This window comes from Panthera onca, chromosome B2, assembly GCF_046562875.1.
Source record: "Panthera onca isolate mPanOnc1 chromosome B2, mPanOnc1 haplotype 2, whole genome shotgun sequence".
Lineage (NCBI taxonomy): Eukaryota > Metazoa > Chordata > Mammalia > Carnivora > Felidae > Panthera > Panthera onca.
The window spans coordinates 44,607,759-44,623,969 of NC_138343.1; the positions used below are offsets into that span (position 1 = coordinate 44,607,759).

Here is a 16,211-nt window from a genome sequence, read left to right on the forward strand (position 1 = left end):
GGGAAAGAAGAAGAGGATGAGAAAAGAAAACACTGGGAAGCTCATTAGAAAATACAAGTGTCTGCATCCCACCCTAAGCGCACTAAATCTCAAACAGGCTAGGCCTAGCCATGTGCATTATTAAAGTTACCAAAAGATGCTGGCCTCCAGGCAGGTTTGAGAGTTATTATTCTAGACTGGTTCTGGGATAGGAAAAAGGAGTTCTGCCCTAAGGCCAACCCCGTGATTTCAATTCTAATTTGGGGTTTGGGACCAAAGCTCAAACTAATCAAAATGTTTTCTTTGCTTCCTTGGTGTAAACACCTCCTCCTTAGATAGAGTTGGAAGACTGGATTTCAGGTAAATAATGGCTAATGTTTCAGTGTTAAGTATGTGCCATACAACATTTGGGACACGATTCATTGTCCAGAATTATTCATTGTTTTTCTGAAATTCAAATTTAACTGGGCATCTTCTATTTGCCAACTAGTCACAGGTGGGAAAATGGTACCTCAAGGCACGTGGATCAAAACAAGCACTGTAGTTGAATTGTCCAGGGTTCAGTTACCAGCTTTGATATTATCAAGTAGATGCCCTCTGACATTTTCTCAGGCTTTCCGTACCTCAGTTTACTAACCTATAACATGGAGGAAATGGTATATAATTCAGAAGCTCTTAGGAGAGTTGAATGCATTATGGCATACAAAGTAACCAAAACATACCTGGCGGGTGATAAGCCTCAATTATGTTAGTGGTTAAAATGAACATTACTAATATTTCAATTTCAGCACCAGTTTTTACAGTTACTTGTTGAATTGTGTCAGAATTTGACTTCGATTGTGAACCAAATTAACTTACCAAATAAAGATGCTCCCAGGTCGGTGGCCCCCGCTATGTAAATAGAAGGATGGATTTCAGCCTCAAGGTAATACAGTTTCATAGTAACTGAATTATCTGACTCAAAGGAGAGTCATCAACAGTGTAGATGTCAAGAAATACTCTGTGTATGTGTGTGTGTGTGTGTGTGTGTGTGTGTGTGTGTGTGTAGGGTATGGTAATCTTAAATCCCACTTAACATCGCCTTTACTGGAGGCAACCTTTGTGGTATTCTCAGGACTTCCTTTCCAAACTGAAAGGGTCCTGATTATTAAAAATTCTCTAAATCCGTGTGCCTTAGCCACAAACAAGAAGCTGTTGTTGTCATCAGAGTATATGTGTTTACATCACTTGCTTTTGGCAGCTGGGGGCCAATGATGCCTGAGCCACAGCTGTGTTGGCACTGGCTGCAGAGGGAAGGCTTGGCCATGGCAAGACTCTCGTCACTTCCTTGAATTCATTTAAGTGAATTCATTCCTGATAATCCCTGTCCTTCAGTTTGCAGAGAACAATCATTAAGATTTGCTGTTACGCCTGTGGAGAAGGCTGTCCATTGTCTCTCCATTCTTCCAGTTATGTATTTATGGGCTCCAAATATTATTTATTTATGTCAACAGCTGTCACCTTATCAACAGCAGTCCTTAGTTGGAACTGCTCACACCTACACTTCCCAGAATTTTTAGCAACATTCTAATCTTAGGCACAGTTGACCCGTTGGGCTGCTTTCTTGGCACCAATATTTATGGGATTGTTTCTTCCTCCATAAATAGAAGAAATCCTAGTAGAGTTGTCTCCCTCCTCTCTGTCTTGGGCTCACATGGGCACGTGTATACAACACACACACACACACACACACACACATGCTAATGCAAAGAGCAGATCTCCAGCTAGGATCTGAAAGAAATCATGACTCAAATAGAAGTGCTTGTTTTACAGGCAGAGGACCTATACAACCTTGGTTTTATTTCATGTCTTATTTTATAACTCTTTGGTAACATTTTCATTGGATCTGTCTTTGTGTAGGAATCCTTGGGCCTTTTGCCTTTGAGAAAAGTTTCTTTGTGCTCCTTTAAGTAGGCAGATATAGTAGAAAGGTGAAAAGATAGGTGGGGACAGAGAAGGCAACCCATTCACATCTGGAAAAATGCTGGGAGGTCTGGTGAACCTTATGAGCTAGACAAACTCCTGGAAGAACTACAATTTAAAGTTATTTAAAATCTTGGGGGGCCTGGGTGGCTTAGTCATTTGACTTCGACTCAGGTCATGATCTCACGGCTTATGAGCTCGAGCCCCGTGGCGGGCTCTGTGCTGACAGCTCGGAGCCTGGAGCCTATTTCAGATTCTGTGTCTCCCCCTCTCTCTACCCCTCCCCTGCTTGCACTCTGTCTATCTCTCTCTCAAAAATAAGTAAACATTAATAAAATTTTTTTCTAATTTAAAGTTATTTAAAATCTCAGTCAGTATCTGCATAAATATGTGTGCGCGGTAAATTTTAAGCCCGTATTTCACATTTTAGCCGGTTTTTTAGCATGCTTCTGTTGTATAAACATAGTGGAAAAGACCTAGATTAATTAGAATCCAACCCCAGGTTTGTCTCTTATCTGTCAGAACTTGTGAAAGTTAAAAAACAAAACAAAACAAAACCTTGCTGGACTCAGTTTCCTCCTCTATAAAATAACCAATAGAATAAGGTGAGTTCCAATCCGTTCACATTCAGATTCTATTGTTATATGCCCATTTCCCAAGTTCTATTTGCATATTATTTATTTATTGTTCTTTTCCTTAGTGTGTGTCAGTCATCAAATAGAACCTGGGAAAGATTAAAAAAAAAAATTTACTGGGCTTTATACCTGTTTTCTCCTCAAACTGGTTATTCTAATTCTGGAACATCTTTGGAAATGGGCTGAAAACCTACTAAGAATGATGCCCTTGGGTTGAGAATAGAGGTGTGATTTTTAAGAATCCTAAAACTTTAAGCCTGGAAGAGATCAAAGGAATGAATGACTTAGCTCAGTCATTCCTTCCCCAGGACACTTTACCAATCTGCTAAACTCTAATTTGAGAGCTTCCAATTTCCCAGGCACCGTGCCAAGCACTGGAGGTTCACAGCACAGTCAGGCGGGCTGTTCATACACCCTAACTCTACCCATTAAGAGAAACTCCAAAAGCAGCGATCCAGACCCACTTTTGAGAAGAACTTCTGGGTTGCTGGGGTCTCTGTTTCCTATTTAAACTCTCCAACGTTGCATTGAAGGGATCTCCCTTCAGAGTCCAGCTTGTGACCCTACCTCCTCCACTGATCCTTTTTGTTCCAAAAATTAACATACGTTTTACAAGTCTGTGTGTCCTTTGCCACTCATGGGAACTTCAGTTGCAGGGGATTACTCCTAATGCTGGTGCTATCAGCCTAGCACGGCTGTGTGTTCCCCACGAACAAAGATTCTGGGCTTTTTTAAGTCATTCCATCTGTGCTTTGTGTCTTAGTTACAGGATGAACTGTTGTTCTGAGCTCATCACCCAATATGGATGTTCTAATACAGTTCATTTCCTACAGACAAGTCCAACTCAATCCCTTTGTAAGAGCCTGACTGCCAGCCTCAGGGGTTGGCTCTATTCCAACGCCTTGTAACTGAAACTTTTCTCCTGTCACTCTTGGTTCGGTAGAGTCAACATTACCACCAAGCCCTTAAACGATGATCAATGGCATTCCAGAGAAGGTGCCAAGCTGTTTCTTCCAGCCAAGCCTTCAGCTCAGCAATGGGGACCCAGCCTTCCTGGAATCCCCAGATGGGGTTTATCTCCACTCTTTGTCACATGACTCCATGGGTAAAACCCATGAGAGGAATGTGAACTTCCTCTCATATTGTTCCTTTGAAAAAGTATTTGCATAGCACTTGAGGGAGGTGATGGTTACATAAGAAGAAGAAATAAGAATAATTCTTTTTAGTTTACAGAATACTTTCATATGGATTGATCTAGTTATCTTGGCAATCTTGTAAATAAAGTGGGAATTATTTCCATTTCACACTTGCAGAAAATGAAAAGGGCAGGCCTGAATCCTACATAAAGACTTATCTTTATGTTTTTATGTCTTTATGTCTTTATGTTTATTCTTTAAAGAGATTTTTATTCTTTAAAAAGAATTTATCAACTATTTCTCTAAATTTCTCTCCCCAAAACAATCTAACCTTCCTCTTGGACTTTGAGCCAATGCATTTTGTGGCTTGGGAGATGATTTTAAGAAAATCCTGATTGTTAATTTGATCTCCATCTGACTTCCTTACGAATAAGGTTTCTTTGTTCAAGAAAAAGAAGAGTATACATTTCAAAGCAATCCTTCTAACAAATATGAGTGTCTTCAGTGTCAACGGATGAAAACACACTTTATCAGGCCTACTGGAAAGAACCAGAGAACAGGCTTTGTGGCAACTTCTTATTGAAAGTTCAGATTAAAGACGTAACAAGCTCTTCCTGGGTATCTTTTTAAATAACACAAATATCCAACTTCCATTCAATGCTTAGAGCCATAGAGTGGTAAATCTTAATTATATCAAATACACCAAAAAACAATCATTCTTTGTTTCCCTATGCCTAGTAACAGTATTTTCATCATAATTTCCCAATGAGTAAAAGTTTTTCAATCATATTCCCCAAGTGATTCTTCTAGAAATAGAACCAGTTTCCTGGCATTCCCCCTACCTTGCAAATATTATGGCAGTTGATATTCCAAAACCTTCCAGGCTCCACTCTATGTTCAGATAAAGACGCATTATGGTGGCAAATTCGTTATTTGGACTCTTACCATCTGCCCTCAAAAGTTCCTTCTGTGAAACTTCTTGCATATCCTTAATTCCAAGCAAATCGGGATTTTTCCAGGTTAGAGTGAAGTCCTGCCTCTATGCACTTTGACTTCTGATCCGCATGGCCAACGTGCCCTCCTCGTTTGTACCCCTGTCCACACCCCAGTGAGGTGTGGAAATGCCAGTTTCATCACCCTGTCCCCAGCATCTTTTTTTAGTGTTTGCCAAATCGATAAGCAAAATTTTTTTCTAATTGCTTTAATTTCCATGTCTTTGATTATCACTAAGAATAAGCATTGGTTTTCAGATGTTTATTAGCCATTTGTATTTTTTTTTTTCCTGGCTTGACTTTTTAAGTCATTGTTCTAGGTTTTTCTATTGAAATGTTTACTTTTTCTTAAGAACTGCTTCTTTGGAGCTTTTATGTAACATGGATATTGGCTTTTTTTTCACTTCTGTTATAAATCTGTGTCCATTTGTCTTTGGTCTTTTAACTTTTTATGTTCTGCACAAGAGCTCAAAATGTTCATGAAATCACATCTGTTGATCTTTCCCATTTTGTATTTTAAACTAGAAGTCAACCTCAAAAAAAATGTTTTATAAAATGATTATAAAAATATTCTATGGGGGCGCCTGGGTGGCGCAGTCGGTTAAGCGTCCGACTTCAGCCAGGTCACGATCTCGCGGTCCGTGAGTTCGAGCCCCGCGTCAGGCTCTGGGCTGATGGCTCGGAGCCTGGAGCCTGTTTCCGATTCTGTGTCTCCCTCTCTCTCTGCCCCTCCCCCGTTCATGCTCTGTCTCTCTCTGTCCCAAAAATAAATAAAATACGTTGAAAAAAAAAAAATTAAAAATATTCTATGTTTCCTTCTAAACTTTCATTTTAAAATACATTTAAACTTTTAATCCTTCTGGACTTACTTTAGGTTTTGGTATGAAATAGGCGTTTACTTTCATTTCCCCCCCCCAAATGAACAACCAGTTATCCCAACTATGTTTCTTAACTGAACCATTCTTTTTCAAGACACCTTGATAATTCTTTGACAGTTTTCTTTTTTTTCTTTTTTTTTTTTTTTAACATTTATTTATTTTTGAGACAGAGAGAGACAGAGCATGAACGGGGGAGGGTCAGAGAGAGGGAGACACAGAATCGGAAACAGGCTTCAGGCTCTGAGCTGTCAGCACAGAGCCCGACACGGGGCTTGAACTCACGGACTGCGAGATCATGACCTGAGCCGAAGTCGGCCGCTTAACCGACTGAGCCACCCAGGCGCCCCTCTTTGACAGTTTTAAAAGCCACCTTGTCACATAGTGAAATTCTGATTTATGTATCTGTGAATTGTACCACTGTGTCGTTTTTTTTTGTTTTGTTTTGTTTTTTTGCCATTTACTTGTTTAATTGGTATCTTGATCAACGATACAGTAGAGTGTTATATGCCTAAGAATTATATCGTTAAGTTTCTTATGGGAAACAATTAGCCAGATTCGCTAAGAGATTAAGTATACAAAAGTCTTCAAACAAAATTAGGCTAAACTACAAACACAAGTGTGCAAGGTTTTCATAGAAAATATAATCTCCTTGAGACAAGGTCTCTTTACCCAAAACTTCGCAGGTGTGAACCTGTTCCATTGTGACCAGTTATCCTAATACCACAAATTTACAGTAAATGGGTGCTTATCCCTAAACAATAAAGGAACTTATATGATCAGGGTTTTTTTTTTTTTATTTAATCTTAGTATAAAAAAGCAAATAAGGAAATTATCTTAGACTTTATTTAACGTCTTAATTTTAAAAGACTTTATTTAAAACAAAACAAAAAAACTAGAGTTTCCAAGGTGTGTGGGCCTCAGAGATTAAAAACTGACATTTACAATGAGGACCCAGAGACACCATGGGGGCCTGAGAACCCTCATCAACGAGATTTCACTACAGTTTCACAATTTGAGGGCTACATACCTCACTGCTATTCTCCTCTTTACTTGTTATTTATTCAACTGCCTACTCGTGGGGAATTTACTCCAACCTTATGAAGTTCCAGGCACTGTCACACTGATTCTTACGGAATTTCATTCTCAACATCTCAGAGCCCAGGTTTCCACCTGCCATTGAACAGGACCCCCTGAGATTATCTTTGGCTTTGAGGGGAGAGGGGTGGTAAGAGGGCCTCCCTTCCCCACGGGTTTTGTGTACCATTCAGCAAAGCTAGAATCAGCCGTGCATGTGACAGACTATGTTTCAGGCCATGATACTATAGACCTTTTCCACTATCCCTCCAAGTTTCTAGGTGTTTTTCATAACTATTAAGAACAGGTGTCTATCTATCCTTGAACTGTAGAGACCCTGACATCCTGTGAGCACTTCCCTGCTCAAACACAACTAGAACTCCCCGATGTGTTTGGGAACAGGTTCCCCTTTTCTGTAGCTATGGGTTTTTCCTGTCAAAGAGCTTGAGGAAGAAAACAAGGCAGAATATTGTTGAAGTGGTAAATACATGTTTAGATTGGCTGGACTACAGTTTCCTAAGCGGGCGTTAAGCAAAACTGAGAATTCAGTGACATTGTACCCAGGATTCCACTTCTCCACTGTCTGAATTCTTCACCCTTTATGGCACACCCCTCCCGCTGGTAATGCCCTTCGATACTCAGTATCCTCTGGCTGCTTCCGGTTTACTGTTGCTCCCAATCAAAGTGCTAAATCGGTCACTTACAGACCCTAGTTTAAATGAATGTGTTCGTTTATTTTTTTAGGAAAATATTTACATTCCTTTAATTGTGGAATGAATGAATGACATCAGAGGGCATGTGGATGCAAAAATCTGGTGTTCCCCTTACCCTCAGCACAGCAAGAGACAAAGTCTGTAATGGGAACCCTACCCCTACTTTAAAAAATAAATAGGGGTGCCTGGGTGGTTCAACTGGTTAAGTGCAGACTCTGGTTCGGCTCAGGTCAGGTGAGGTTCAGGTTTGTGAGATTGAGCCCCACGAGATACATGAGATCCAATTCCGCATTGGGCTCTGGGCTGACAGCATGGAGCCTGCTTGAGATTCTCTCTGTCCCTCTCTCTTTCTCTCTGCCCTTGCCTGCTCATGCTCTCTCTCAAATATAAATAAATAAAAATAAAATTTAAAAAAATTATAGAAATTGACTGCCATTTTAGAGGGGCAGGGCGTGTACACCGGTGAGGCATGTCAACAACAGTTCCCATCAGTTTGTGGCTGTGTACAAAACAGAAGTGTTTGCAAGTCAACCTGGTAAATCTCAACATGCACGTGCTCTGATTTTAAGTCCTAATGCTTATTGCCACCATTCAGCAAATTTAGTAATCAGAGCACGAAAAGCTTAAATAATGTGCTCAAGGTTATAACCCTTGCTAGTATTACTAAGTGTAGCCACTTTGTAAGATTGCTCTTAATTTTGATTATGGTTGTATAAGTAGCAGTGGTCTGTTACAGAAAAAGAAAAAAATAAACAAAAGGCTGTGAAAATATTCTAATAAATTATAGAATATATGCTTATCTATTTTTATTATTTTTCCTATCTGTAATTTCGCACCAATGTGTGTTATTATCAAGATTAGTTTAACAGGTGTCGGCACGGAAAAGCCACAGGTATCGTTTATCTATATCTCTTCCACCTTGATCTTCTTGCTGTACTTTCTCCAGTGACTTCCCATATCTAGGATATCAGGCTCACATAAATGAATTTTTCATTTCAAAAAAAGGAAAAGGAAAAGAAAAATTACCAATTTTCAAGGCCCATCAGTCAGAAAATAGAGAGTTATCGCTTTATATATATTAGTGGGAAGGAGCAGGGAAATGATTGTAAGGGTCAATGTTTGGATTTTTTCTCAGTTCAGGGAAGGAGCTAAATTGCAAAGTACTTTCCAGATTTATACTGGTTCATGCAAAGCTTATATGAATTCATTCTAAAGTGAAAATAAATTTAATCTTCTCGAGCATATTTGTATTTTAAGAGATTGCTAAAGCTAATATATTACTAACCAGTGGAAGTTGTGAGACTGATATTTGTAAGTTTCCTTGGTGGCACCTTCTTTATTCCAGCCAATCTACCTCCCAGGCACACCTGAAGAAGAGGGTACCCCTTATTCTGTGTTATAATCGTTAGGGAGACGTGTGTGCTTTGAGTCAGCAAACCTGGAGTCTGCGAATCAGCAAATCCCCTCAATTTATATAGTCACCAAGAGGATGAACTCTCTGCTCGTCTCTGCTTGTTGCTTTTTCCATCCTCTGTTCCTTTATTTAGCCTTCTTTGGGAAATGGGATGTTGAAATCAGAGTTTTCCCCGGGGGAAAGGGATCTCAACTCAACAGGTAGTACTGGGTGATAGCAATACACAGTCTAAGGAATCAAATCTCAGCTATTGGGCTTACCTGGTGATTCCTCTCTTCACATCACAGCCTTAGGGAGCCCCTCCTCCAGTGTACCTGTGGTTCAATCACTTCTTAATGCTGTTTGGAAAGACATCGCTAATATCTGACCAGCAGCTCACAGGCATTCATGCAGGTCCACTGATTCATAAGCAACTCCTGGTGCATGTTGCTGCCCTTGTAGGCAGACAAGCCCAGGACACACCCCCTTCAAGAAGGAAAAGAGAAATACTTTTATGCTGCCTCTCCCTCCCACTTGGAGTCAATACCAGGCCTGGTAAGAGGAAGGAGATCTGAGCCCAAGACCTAACGATTCTTGCAGCAGACAGATTTCTGAAACCACAAAAGGAAAGTGGGGGAAAAAAAATGCTCTAGGGGAACGCGGAACACTTCTGTCCTAGATCAGTTTGCTATCAAATGCCACTCTGTCGAGCTTTCATGTCCAGCCTCAGGACACCCGCGGGTCACACCCCATAAAGCGGAAGGAATGCGGCCCTTCATGTATAATTCCAATGGCGGAGGAGGTGGGCAATTCCAGTGGAGTGAAGATAGGGGTCAATATTATTTTTCCTTTTCTGACTTCTTTCCCAGACAAAGGAACCTCAGACTTACCCGTGGGATAATATGGAATGGGGGCTGGCAAAAGAGAACAACAGCATACATGCTGAGGGTGGAATGCTCTTTGGCCTTAGAAAACCTAGAATGGAATCATTTTAACTTTTTAATAAATGCTTCTTTGCTTTCTAAGGACCCATCTGATTTGAAAATTACCATACACACGTACACACACACACACACACATATATTTTTTTTAAGTGTTTCTTTATTAATTTTTGAGAGAAAGACAGCACAAGCAGGGGAGGGGCAGAGAGAGAGGGAGAGAGAGAAAATCCCTAGCAGGTTCAGCACTCTCAGCACAGAGTCTGAGGTGGGGCTCAAACTCACAAACTGCGAGATCATAACCTGAGCTGAAATCGCGTGTCAGATGTTTAACTGACTGAGCCACCCAGGTGCCCCTAACACCCTTATATTCTGCAAATGACTTGAGGTGGCTCACCCTGTCAATGCATTTAAAAACATTATATTGGACTAGAAATAAGGAAACGTGAACTATAAAAGTTCTATGTACACTACACAAATGATAGAAAGGGAAGCTATAAAGTAGAGTGTCAATGAAGAAAAAGAATGCAAATAGAAACCTATGAGGTATCTACACTATTTTATAAATTTGAAGCTTAACTTTAGGAGAAGAGCTTCCTAGCATTCAAGAAAAGGAGAAGTCAATCAGGTACATTATTCTTAGAAGAGAAAACATTCATCTTCTTCAGAAGGAGAAAATGGTCTTCAGAGCACTGGATTCTAATAGAAATATCTCTTTTAGAGTGAACAATTCTCTGAATAAAATTGGAGCTCATAATTTCATGCTGAAGACCTTTGGTGTCAAGAAGGCCTAAACACAATGTGACCTTCTTGTTTCCAATACCAATTGAGCCACTTGGTCTATAGCATAATTTTTCATGATCAGGTCTAAGTCTGGTCCAGTGGAGAAGTTATCAAGAGGACAAAGACAACTTGACAACCCCTAACTGTTCAAAGGCATCAGTCATCCCTCCTTTGTCGGCCACCAGCCTGGGCAAAATAGAGCTGATCTCATAATCTAATCAAGTCAATGTCACTCTCTGCTGTGCTCTTTCTGCAGGGTTTTGCGCATTTTCCAGATCCACCAATTGCAAATGGAGACCAAATTTCCTTTCAGTACAGAAGGAGGTCGAGGGCTTCCAGAAGGTCCTCACTCAGTTGATCTGATGTCTGAAGTTCTAGGATTAAATGCCATCTTTTCAGTTCAGTGCTATTTGTTTCCTATTGTCTGTGTTAAAATGCAAGTGCATGTAGGAGCACAGAAGTCACTGACACTGTAGTGGGAATGTGTTTATAAAATGGTACTAATAGTCTATTAACTACTTAGGGAGGAAAGTGCCCGTGGAATTGGAAGGGGGTCAGGCGAAGGAGTAAGACAGACAAAATGGCCAATCATTCTGGAGCTTAATGGGGGAGGGCTTGAAGCTCAGATAGAAGGTCTGTTAGTGACCTCCAGCTCATCATGTTGCAAAGCCCAGCAACTTCCTAGGGGCTGGCATGTGGCCCTTGGAACCAAAGGGACCCCTATAGTTTCTTCTTAGACCGAAAACACTTTAGCAGATAGTAGAAAATTAGGCACCCAATAGACATCAATAATTCCTTGAGTAGATTGGTTTTGGAGAAAATCTGAATCCAAACAAATGAATATATTTAATTGTTAATTCCGCATTTAATGGAAGGAGATCATAGTATGCCCAATATTTAGGTTGTTTCACAAATAGGGTGTGCTTTTGAATTACTGATGGGTGACTCACCAGTAAGCCACTTACTCAACCCTTCTAGTTTCCTCCTAACCATCTACTAACACATGCGAGGCTGAATTCGATACTTCCTGGTTAGGTTATAGGGCTCCGGAGTCCCTGCGGAGGACAGAAAGCAAAAGAGAGTAACACGGGTTTTTGCACAGTGTGGAGCATGGTGACATATCATTCTTCTGAGCCCAAGGAGAGCTGGTCTTCTGGGAAGGCAGAGTTGAGGGAGGCTTGCTCCTCCGGTACAACGGCAACTCTCCTTTGGCTGCAAAATCGCACACACTCCCCTGTGAAGCAGGTACAAGGTGTCCACCTGAGCATCCAAAGGCAGCTAAACGAATGTGTTTTGGTCCCTCTGGTATATTTTACATCGTCTGCTCATCTGGACCTCAGAACTTCATTGACTAAACCAGCCCCCAGCCCCGGCATCCTATAGATAGATGCCCAAGAGAACAGGAGGAAGACCAGGGGGCCGAGGAAGCACTTTGAACCCTGTCAAATCATCTCTCTGTTTGCGTTGGTTTCCTGGGCAGTCTGATGGCTTGCTTTCCTGGTAAAGAGTAGAGTCACAGCAATAAATAGCAACAACCCTGAGGCCCCGGAGAAAGGACGAAGCGAACAGAATCTCGTTATTGGAACTAGTTTTCTAAATCTTATCACACCTTATCACTGGGTGTGAGGCACTATCTGAATGTGGTCAGCAGGTGAGCTGGAGAGGATCCTGGAGGGCAGTGTTTATCCTTCAGAGGTGCTAGGAGGTCTCTGCCCTTGGTCTTAGAGAAGCTCTAATCCAGGGGCTGTAAACACAGTTGGTCGCCTTGAATGATATGGTAACTCGAGGGTGTGATAGTCCCTGAGCTGTTTCGGGTGGCTTTATTCCACACTGTGAAATGATTAAATGCAATAAGAAATATTTCAAGTATAATTTAAAAAAAAAAACAAAAAACACAAACCTGAAAGGAACAGTAAAGAGAAGAGTTGAGTGTAAAATGTACATTATAGTGAGAAGGTTTTCCTAACTAACAAAGATTTTATCAAAACTGATACAGTCTTTTAACACTCAACACCAGGGCTTAAAAAATAAAGAGAGATGGGAATTATTAAATTATTTGAGGATAAAGCTTAGTCAAAGGGGCTTATGAGAAACTGTTTGGGGGTGGTATTTAATCATTGTAATGCTACTTAGCCTGAATATAAGGTATACTCAAATAAACAAACAGAGAGCTCACAAAACTGTAGGAAATCTTTTCCCATCCATATCACAGACAAGTGTAGCAATCTATACACATGAACACTGGCCTGGGCAGAAAATCAGAGAAGAGATCAACAGTCAAGCACGTAGTAACAGCCCCCATTTACTAAGCACTTACTATGTTCCAAGTAGTGTTCTGAGCAGTTTCCAAGTGCTTTTATACTCCCAGCAACCCTCGAGGCAGTTCCCACCGTCATTCCCCTTTTATGGGTGAGGAAATGGAGGGACAGAGCAGGTAAGTAAATGATGGGCCTGCCTTCAAAGTCTGTGTTCCTCTTTTTTGTTGTTGTGAATTTTTTAAGTTTATTTATTCATTTTGAGAGACACAGAGTGCATGGGGGAGGGGCAGACAAAGAATGGGAGAGAAAACCCCAAGCAGGCAATGCACTGTCAGTGTGGAGCCTGATACGGGGCTCGAATTCACGCAACATGAGATCATGACCTCAGCAGAGATCAAGAGTTGAGCGCTTAACCGACTGAGCCACCAAGGCACCCTGTGAGAAAAGGCAGGTGAGAAATACAAACAGAAGTGTCCAACCTTTCCAAAATAACCAAAGAAAAGACCAAGGCAACATTATGGTCTTAGGCACTAATGAGACATAGCATTCTTATCAGCTGAACCTTTCATAGTAAAATGAAGGGCCACCAAAGCCCGAGGAGAGAATCCACGTTTCCATTTCATTCAGCGAGTACGCTTCACGTGTCCCTAAATTCAAAGCCCTGGACAAACTTAGCAAGGCCAAGCAGAATTCCCCCATTGCCTGTCATCAGTTCAGAGCTTACAGGGTTTGAATGCCAGAGGTAACACTGACTATGAAAATCATGAACTTTGCTTTTTTTCCCTCTGCCTGTCTTTAAAATGAGAATTACACAACATCAAGCAGCCTTCTCTCTAGACTCAAGGGACCTTCCCGGTGTGGTGGGGACAGTGCAGTCACAGGCAACAGAGCCCATCCACTTACACTCAACGTGATGTGGAAAAATCCATCCGCGGGTCGGGGCAGCCTCAGTGGAAATGCTCAATCTGATGCAGTTTACAAGAATCCTGCTTTGACTGTGCAGGTTCTAGAACACCAGACCTTTAACAGGAACGTGCATTTCTCCACTGGCTTATAGCGCCAGACAAAAGTAACACAGACAAGGCTCCCAAACGACAGTCAAGAGTCTGCTGGATTAGAGGCTAAAACCCAACAGACTGTCACTCCGTCTCCCAAGGGAGAGATCCTGTGGGTGAGAAGCTCTCCCAGAACAAAATAAATCCGATTCTGTCCCTGGGCATTTTTTTCTTTGTCATTGTGGCTGTACTCAACTTCCTCATGAGGACAAACATCTGAAGAGGCGGCCTGAGATGAAGACATTCTATTTTTTGCGGAAGTATGGTTTCTGTTTAGCAAACTGCCAGTTGACCCCAGGGTTTCGGAATGTCCTTTAAGCAAAGGGAGACATCTAGTGGCCAAGATTTGCATGTTAGAAGAGGCCACCTGTTCATAAAATCACTGTAGGGTACAGAGGTTCAGTTGCCTTGAGGATTGGACTGGGGCACTTGGCCAGAAGGGAGTAGAAAGAAGGAGTGATCTGAATCAGGTAACCGCTGAGACCCTGAGTTACTTTGTTCAGATGCTTGGCAGGGATCTTGCTTGTGGTGGAATTCATTCATTCATTCATTCATTCATTCAGCTATCTTATTAAATATTGACTAGCTACAAGACTGCTAGGCCATGGGGACCTCAAAATCTATATATACTGCCTTCAAGGATCTTGTAGCTTAGTAGAAAGACTAGACCAGCAACAATCAGTTAAAATACATCATGATAGGGGCTGAGCACACTACGTTATAGTAGCCCATAGAAAAGTCACTTAAATGAATCTCCAAGGGTGAGAGGAATAAATGTCTAGACCGCAATTCCCAAACTGGCACCCTGTGGACCCCATCTGGCCTCCAGATGTGTTTTGCTTGGCCCATGCAATGTTCTTAAAACTCTGAATTAGTTGCTAACATTTTAAACAACAGGGGATTTCACATGAAAATCCAGATTACAGCTTCTTTTGAAAAATGACAAGATCTGACAGCATGGTTTCCATATTGCTGTAGGGAGATATTAAACTGGAGCTGGGTAGGGGCTGCTCACCTTCCTGTTCCTGTTTCATAACAATAAAGAATTTACTTATTTCAGTGAAGTTTTGGTAGATTTCACACGAATGGGGTACAAAAGTCAAAATTACAAAACTCTATTCATTGAAAAATTAGTCTCCTGCAATGCCTTGTTCTACAGCCAACAAATCGTCACCTACAAAGGCACTCACTATTGTTACCAGGTAGAGATTGAACGTATCCCTCCCTAACCCCTCACATCAAAATTAATTTCATCTGTTTTACAAATTTTAAAACAAAATATAGAACTACAAATACTAGAAGAAAACAAAAAAAGTTATTTTCTTTGTATTCTTTAAATAATATGTTCATTTATGATTAAGGCATTTTGTAAAGAGAGACCATAATTCAGGCATCACAAACACAGACACACACACACACACACACACACACACACACACACACACACACAATTGATATTTGACTACATAAAAAGGGGGAAAATTCTTCTTGGCAAAAAATACAATGAACAGCATCCAAACATAAATAAGCACCTAAAAAAATATTTTTGATTTATATCAGAAATGACTTTTTCTTGAATATGTAAGTAGTCCTTATAAATCAATAAGAAAAAGACACACCAGGGGCACCTGGGTGGCTCAGTAGGTTAGGCATCTGACTTGATTTTGGCTCAAGTCATGATCGCATGGCTCATGAGTTCAAGTCCCATGCCGGGCTCTGTGCTGGTGGCATGGAGTCTGCTTGGGAGTCTTTCTCTGCCCCTCCTCCCCTCTTGCTTTCTCTCTCTCTCTCTCTCTCTCAAAATAAATAAATAAACACTAAACGAGAAAAACATGCCCAAGGACACAAATGGGCCAACAGGAATAAGCCAAAAAAAGAATACAAATAGTTCTAAAATATATTAAAAGGATGAAAAGTGATGTTTCACCTCTCAGGTGAGAAAAAATTCAGCAGAAATGATAACATTTGTGCAGGTGGGAAGAAACAGGTGGTCTCATATGCAGCTGGTGGGTGGATAAACTAGCAAGTCAGTATCAAATTTTAAAACGTGCTTGTCCCTTGGCTTAGCAGATCTACAGGCAGCCTTCCTTTAATGCATCTCACTTGGTTGTGCTCCACAGATAATGTGTGTGTTTTTTTTATAAACTGAAGACTTGTGGCGACCCTGCGTCAAGCAAATCTATCAGTGCCATTCTTCCAACAGCGTTTGTCCATTTCATGTCTCTCTGTCACATTTTGGCAATTCTCACAATATGTCAAACTTTTTCATTGTTACTGCATTTGTTACAGTGATTCGTGATCTGTGATTACAGCTCGCTGAAAGTTCAGATGATGGTTGGCAATCTTTAGCAATAAACTGCTCTTTAACTAAGGTATGTGCACTGTCTTTGTATACATAATGTTACTGCACACTTA

The 16,211-nt window shown here is 40.9% G+C and overlaps 1 protein-coding gene across 5 annotated transcripts in view; it reads right to left on the reverse strand.

The window, feature by feature from the left end:
* Positions 1-13,967, reverse strand: part of ADGRF1 (adhesion G protein-coupled receptor F1) — a 46,467-nt gene extending 32,500 nt beyond the window's left edge. For 3 of the 5 annotated variants that reach the window (XM_078446978.1, XM_078446979.2, XM_078446974.1), the window contains exon 1: positions 13,645-13,967. The gene's annotated coding sequence lies outside the window, so the exon portion shown is untranslated. The other 2 variants (XM_078446976.1, XM_078446977.1) reach the window with 2 other exon arrangements.
* Between the last annotated feature and the right edge of the window lie 2,244 nt (positions 13,968-16,211).